The 7,790-nt window shown below is 39.0% G+C and overlaps 1 long non-coding RNA gene across 1 annotated transcript; it reads right to left on the reverse strand.

Moving 5' to 3' along the window:
- Nucleotides 1-442: 442 nt before the first annotated feature.
- Nucleotides 443-4,943, reverse strand: LOC128091405 (uncharacterized). Its single transcript, XR_008211392.1, has 2 exons — nt 4,887-4,943; nt 443-3,876 (listed from the first exon to the last, which is right to left on the reverse strand). It is a non-coding gene; the product is annotated as an uncharacterized LOC128091405 (long non-coding RNA).
- Between the last annotated feature and the right edge of the window lie 2,847 nt (nt 4,944-7,790).

The following is a 7,790-nucleotide window of genomic DNA, read 5'->3' on the forward strand; positions in this document are numbered from 1 at the left end:
GCATTACCTTTGGGAGACTATACTGTGTGCACATCTCATACTATGACTATTCACACCTCCTTACATTTGATCATCTGATTATCTGCAAAGGTTTTCTGTAATGGTTCCCTGGTACTACTAGTAAAATCCCTTTGGCAACAATTCAAGGTACATTATACTTCTATTAGCATCCCTTTGTGTTCAAAAGGTAGATTTTGCTACTCATTTCTAATTTTTTCTCCTTTCTCTGCTACTTTCTTTACTAATTTTCTTGCTCTAACCTCATCACCTGAGCTACGTCAATATAGCACCTCCCACTAGGGCAGTGAACAATTTATGAATTATGTCAAATATAATCCAGTCTCTCTCAACTTCTCCCATGCAACAGAACTATAAATGACCTTTTTTTGTACAGAGATTGTTGTTTTGTTTGCTTGATTCTTTTTCTTTTTTTTTAAAAAAAAAACAAAACAGTATTATTTAGTGTTTTACAATAGAAAGACCTTACTAAAAAAAGATGGGAACTGTGGAAAGAGTAAAAATTTTTCCTGAAGATTGTAAAATGTTGAAATTTAATTTTGTCACAATTTAGAACAGCTTTCCAGTTTCAAAGTTGGCTCCCAGTGAAGACCACTTGCTTTCAAAAAGGCAACTCAATAAAAGTTATTGTAATAATACTTGCTAACGGATACTGCAATATACATTTTCATGAGAAGTGTTTCATTGAAAAAGACTGAATCAAACATTCACATAGTTGCTAGATCTCTTTTCTCTCATCCCAAAAACACACACTGGTGTCATTGTGATAATTTCACATATGGTTTTGATTGAAGCAGGTTCCCCAGATGCCTTGCTAGAGTAGCTTTTCTCTTCAACTCCAGGATCCTTATGAACTAAGATGGTTCCTGTCTCAACTCTATCTCCATGAATCCAGCACAAGCAAATTTCACCCTTTTGGAAAAAGCATAGCTGGATCTGAAGATAAAAGTTCCGCTTTCCTTATTTTGTCAGCCAGGAACTCCTTAGCACTCTGTGCAAGCTTATTACCTCAACTTGCTTGCACATTTCTTGGAGAAGAGTTGCAGGGCCATGTTAGAGATCACATCAGAGAGCCGAAAATTTCAAAAAGCAACAAGTAACTGGGACCATCTATTAACTCTACTCTACCAATAGAAAGCCAAGTTCTATTACAGTATATTTTGGTCACTGTACGAACAGTAAAGGACAGAAAAAATAAGCATTTTAACATAGTACCATAAATCCTACTGGATTAAGTGATACACACACCAAATAGAATGATTTTCACAGAGGAGACATTTAACGCAATAGACACAAGGAGTTCCTTAACCACAGCTTAACAAACATGACAGCATGTGCAGAGTTACAATGGAAGTCATGGCAAACACTTGTAAGGGGAAAGGTGCACAGGAATTTCTTGCTTCAAAAATCTCTTTTCTGTCATTATAGCAACTAACATTACACTGCACATGTATCTAAAAACTGTATCTAAAATTTGTGCCATGTCTATAATTACAGTGCTTCATGTAAAAGTGATTACCTATCTATAGGGTATATCGCTGTGTACCCTTGATACGTGGGGAGATCGTGCAATTGGCCCATTTCTTTTCCCACCATACCATACCAATTCCGTATACCCTAAAAACCAGGATGTGGCATAGAGATACTAAGAGCTATTTTCAATCCCAAGTGAACTCCAAGGAGGAATTTGCCCTGGAAATTAAGTTGTGCTGACAGTACTATCCACAGATCCCCAGTGAACGCGTGATTGCAGCCAGCCTCCTTTAAAAGCTGAGAGTAGTCCAGTGTGATTGAACATTCCCATTCTACCTAGGAAAATCTGACAAAACTAAATCTAAGAAGTTATTTCCCCTTTTTATAGTCTCTTTGTTTATGCAGGCATAGGTCAGCTGAATTTTCAACCTTTAAATGCCACATGTGACGCTAGCTTGCCAAAAAAAGTTGGAAAAAAATTATCAGGACTTGTTACATTTTCCCTTCCAAGCATGAGGTTCTAGCAATCTATTTAAAAACACATATAGCTGATATCTACTTCTATTCAAAATATAAGTTTCCTCTCTCTTGTGTTCTAGCACTCTGAATGCTTCCATCCAAAAGTGGTAAACCAGAAGCTTGCTGTGCTTGCATAAAATAACTGCTCCACTGTGCTGAAAGACATCCAACCTGCATTTCTGCTCAAAAAGTACACTGTGCCATTCTCTATAGTAAATGTACGGATGATCAGGAAGAGTGGCCTGCCCATTACCCAGAGCTGTTTTTCCTGAACTCTGTATGAAAGCCTCCTTTTGCACTGATGAAGCAAACTGACATTATGGGAAGTTGTTTGCCTCTTGAGATCAGATAAGAACTTTTCATGGTACCATGCATGACACTAGCAACCAAATTAAAATATAAGCATAAAACACACTGAGGATGTGCAATAATAATTATGCGACCTCTCTCTTGCTTCATCAAAAGAGAGCTGCAGAGGACTTCAGAGAGATACAGCTCCCACGTAAGTCAAGATGCAGATTATGTCAAGAACCCCTTCTCCAAATGAAAGGGAAAAGGAAATAAACTAGTGGCAAAGCGACTGCAAAAATACATACTGTGCATTGTTAGATTCACTCTTTGAATGGTGATGTGATAAAGCCAAGGTTTGTTGACTCTTATAGCAGTATTGTAGTTCTCACCCCAAAAGAAGCAACCTATCACCTCAATGTTAATTTTTCAGAGCTGGCAGAAAAAAAAACACTTGGGGACAGAAGTGTCTTAGTAGAACACTCACCATGAAGAAAGCTAGAATCATGCTTTTTGCAGCCACAAGGGTAATGTGTTGGAGAAGAACAAAGATATTATTGCTCTGGGAGCCTTGTCTTTTCATGGACAGCTTGGCTCAGCTTTGAGTTGTTGTCCATACAGTGATGTTGGAAACTATCTAGTTGCATTCACCTTGAACAGTTCTTTCCTGGTAGAGAGCCTAAAGACCTTCCCTTGTGGAATAAAGGCTTCTGAAAGTTTGTCTCATGTGAAAGTGTCTCAGTCAGGTAAGGGATTAGGATGAAAATCATCTTCTCCAATTTCCTTTTACTAATTGGGTGATCTTTGAACTCAGACTTGACTGGGGGAAAAACTTAAGTTGCAATGAGAAAAGTGAGGAAAAACTCTACTATCAAGTCATTTTGAAACACAAAGCAATAATATCACGGTAATAACCTTCTTGTAACAAAAATGCACATTTGCATACACATTTTGCACATACAATCTTTTTAAAATGTCCAAACCTGGTTTTCTTCCCTGCTTGAACATGCATATTGGAAATTTTCCCACACTGCTCAAAGTTGCTCCCCAGAAGAATTAACTGGGAGTTTCTCTGAGAGAATGTGGAACAATAACAGTCGTTTGCTCTGCTTACTGGACAACACATGGTTTTGCCAGAATATGCTTGCCAACTGGACATGATTTGTTGGAGTTACCTTGGCATATAACACTGAGATTTTGGCTTCTTTCGGTGTGTGCTCAAGCAACTCTGCCTTCTCTTTTCTCACTGGCTTCATAGGTTAAAGAACAGCAACAGCAAATCACAATATTCCCATCACATCAGCTGATAGGCTAAATATATCCACTTGTGAAAACAAATGGGGTCTCAGGTGTGACTGCATAATTCAGGCTTCCCTGACCACATTCATTTTCTCCCTTATCATGTGGCCACTAGTATACCAACAAGACTCCTGTCACAAAGTTTCTATGATAATCTCTGAAAATGAGTTGAGGGAGTCCACATCCTCCAGACCACTACATCAGAATCTGCTTCAAAACAGCAACTGTCTTCTATCTGGAATCCCCTTTCACCCAAGAAAGAGATCTTGAAGTGAATGACTGCAACACATGAGGGAAGAAAGAGAGAAAGATGGGGAGCTTATTACACAGCTGAGCACGTTACTCCAGAATGAGTGATCTAGTGATTCAGAGTGTTCAGGATCTGAGTCTTTCTTGACTTACACTCAAATTAATTGCACAAACGTTAATGGAATCATGCCAGTGTAAAATTAGCCTGAGATCACAATCAGACTGGGAGACTAATTAAGTTACAGTCCCAATCAGTACTGAAATCTCTGCAACAAGAACGTGGTTTATAAAGCTGTTTCTCCATGTTACCACACACCTCTCTTCTTATGAATTTCTATGAAAACTCAGTTTGATTTATAGACTGTATGAATTTTTTGTTGTAAAGCTGTCCTACACAGTATATAGTCTCATCTTCTCATCCTAAGGAGATGGATTAGACCAGATATTCTGCCTCTATGCAGGTTGGGACTGAAAGCATATTAGCACACAAATGGACATTTTCTTCAATTTTTGACAAACATCAATTTTCTTTAACCTTCGTGGAGAAGGTTCGTGGTTTCACTAGTAAATCTTAATGCAACAGCAACTAGTTATTAATACTTGATGTTAAAAGACATAGATCCAGAGGTTATGTTTCAGTACATTTGAACATACAACACATCTGAAAAGCTGTATTAGGCAGTATGCAGGCAGCTAAGAATTGGCAGAAGGAGAAATTGCGTGTTAAACTAACATCAATACCACACCACCAGCCTGAAGGACTGAGGAGGAGGTTGCAGAGACACAGAGCACGAGCAGTAACGTTAGTAGTAGGTAGAAGCATGAGAGTAACGTTCTTTCACAGGAGAAGGATTTTAACTACAAAACTGATTCAAGGAGAAATAAGCTACCTATGTACTGAAGAAGGAAGTTCTCCATGATTTTGAAGGTATTCTGCTCACAGAGAAGCAACATTGCTTCTGATAGGTTCTTGGCAGTATCTGGTAAAGAAGTCACAGGTAAGCCTACAGACATATATAGAAAAAAAGCATCAAACTCACCCAACTGGTGAAGGGTCTCTACAACACTGCAACATTCCTTCTCAAGAAGCAGCCTAGGTCCAATATATACCCTCCCCTCAGAGGCTGACCTTTACACAAGCCCAGTGTGACTTCACCCTGGGCCCACTGCTTGTGGGCACATGGGTAACACAGGTGCAAGCAACCTGCCTGTGCTCCTTGGGCCAGGCACACCCCTTTACCAGGTGCTTAATCACCAGTTCAAGCCCTGACCTGACAGTTCTCCTACAGAAAGGTAACCACTCAAAAGAAAAGGGAAGAAATTAGTCTTAAATGACATCTAGCCTAAGCTGAAAAGGTAGCCAGGAGAGATCAGGAAACGTACAGTAGACATTATTTGTTTCATTAGAGTTGAATGCTTCTTGTATTAGTCAGAATAAATAGTAATTGTTCTGTGAAACCTTTTGCAAAGTCTCTGTGTGATTCTACTATCAACTGAAGAAATTGATTTCAAATCCAGAGTGCTCACAAAATTGGCTTTCTGGAAAAGGATGTGTTCTGGGTCTGGGAAATTAGATATGACCCTTTTTCTCTTGGGACAGAGTTTGTGTGAACTGTGAAGTCCTGATTTTTGAGAGGATATGAAAAAGATTCTGGGCCCATGATATGCAACAGGGAAGCTGAAGAACGAGTCAGGGCTATCCGCACTCAAACCACAACCCACGTCTCCAACTAATCAGTGTCAGGGAGATTAAGTAGGGAGAAAAATGACAGATTCCTTTAGGAATATTTTGGAAAGCCACAGGACAAAGCTTCATTAGTAACGGGAAAACTGACAGGTGGGTTATGAAGACCAGAATTATACACTAGTCCAATATGTTACCAGTAGCCCAGCTATCTGAAGTTATGTGAAGATTACTTCATTCAATTTTCTTTGTATTACACTCATTTCTTTACATAACCTCTTCAATCAATGGAAGAACTACTTTTCACAGAAGAGCTTGAGAGAAGCAACCATCAGTTGTGATCATTAATTTTATGAATGATTTGTTGGAAATGGCGTTAAATGGCAACATCAACCCACAAATGAGCTTTGAAATGTTCTTATTCCAAGTCTGTGCAGATGGGCAATTTGCTGTGTAATCAGTTTTCACATCCACCCTTTCAATCAGGGTCACTTGTATTATAACTGTGCTCTTATTTTGTAGGTTTATATTTCACAACATATCACAAATGCTGCATGTACAAGTCCAGTGACCAAAAAAGAGATAATTCAGAAAATATAGCAAGAGTATGTCCAAAGACACTTTGAACAGAGATTTCAACAAATATAACACTCTGGGATTGTCAATAAAATAAAGAGATATAGCTAAAGGGGAGCTGCTTGGAAACCAGTGATTGATAGAGCTTAAGACTATTACTTTACCTACTCCATGAAACATATGTCTGTGCTGTAACGAAAGTAAATTACAGCAGCAGTATTCCTGTATGCAATTAAAAAGAAGTCTTATGTAAAAGAGTGATATGGCAACTCTAAATCTAGGACGATGCCACCCAAAACACTTTATGGTTCTCTTAGTGTGTAGATGTGACACTGGAGAAGACACAGAGATTAACCACCAAAGTGATACAGAGATCAGAGTATAAAACATACGGGAAAATATCATAGGAACTGACTTTATACAGAGATCACTCACAGGGGACATTACCATTATGTAGAAGTGAGTTTAATGAAGTAAGGGAATTCTTCACATTAGTACAAGAAGGTAGAACAAGAAGCAGCAGCCTCAAACAAAGGCAGAAAAAGTTTAGGTTAGATACTGTGGTTTTTTTCCTTTCAACAGACAACTTGGGTATTAAAATAGGCTGTTGAGAGAGTATCTCATCTTTGAAGACATGAGTGAGAGCAAATAAAACTTCATTTCGTATGGAAGGGGATTGCACAGTCACTCACAGTGGAGGTGTCAGTTTGAGCCCTATCAGCTCTCCTAAATCAATAAGTCACCTTCGAAATTAGTGGTGGCACATGTGCTGTGTTCCTCAGCTACCCACAGTTTGAGGAAACTGGTGTCTGCCTGTAGCAGAGGGGTGACACTGGCTCACCAGCAAGTCCTACAGTCCCCACACATTTATGAGGATTTAAATAACTCAGGAGTTTTCTTGCAGTCCTTTGTCGTTGATTCCCAGTGGCCTATTAATTATATATCTGACTCTGCCACGTAAAGGCTAAGATTATTTTAGTATCAATTCAATCTGTGGTGCAGCATAGCAACGAAAGTCCTGGAGGTATGGTCAAAACTGATCGACCTACCAAAAAAATGAAGCCTTACATGCAAACTCACATTGAAATTTCTCTTGCAGGGATTTCAAAATACTTTAAAATAGTGCAGGACATTCTTGGTTGGCAAGGTTTGTGGGCATCTTTGCTATGAGTTTAGGATGCCCAGATTAGTTATAAACAGCAAAAGAGCAAGCAAATAACCTCTAGAGGAACAGCAGATTTTTCCTGTGGCTGTGCACCACGCTTACTTCTAAACACAAATTATGAAGGGCATTTGTAGATTTTTTGTCGCTTCATAACAATGTCCACTCCCTTAAAAAGAGAGTTTCCCTTTAGTTTTCACATCTCTAGATATAAAGAACTCAGAAGCACAACTTCTACTGTTGCAGAAACCTCTAGAAAGTACCAAACAGTATTGTATTAACATATGATACCTCTGAACTAAAAGCTAGACTATGCCCCATTAGAAATCTTCCATTTCCAGCACACTGCTCAGCAACCCTTTCTAGCCCAGCTGAGCTGTAAAATACTGGACCTTAAATGGGTCATTCTGAGCATGCAGTTTGTCCTGGGACTTGAGTTGGTTGTATTTTTTTGGAGGTGGTGAGGAGGAACAAGGCAGTTTCCACTTAGAAAGGAGGAAAAGAAATGTCACTCTGCTTGTT

This window comes from Tympanuchus pallidicinctus, unplaced genomic scaffold, assembly GCF_026119805.1.
Source record: "Tympanuchus pallidicinctus isolate F22 unplaced genomic scaffold, pur_lepc_1.0 scaffold5, whole genome shotgun sequence".
NCBI lineage: Eukaryota > Metazoa > Chordata > Aves > Galliformes > Phasianidae > Tympanuchus > Tympanuchus pallidicinctus.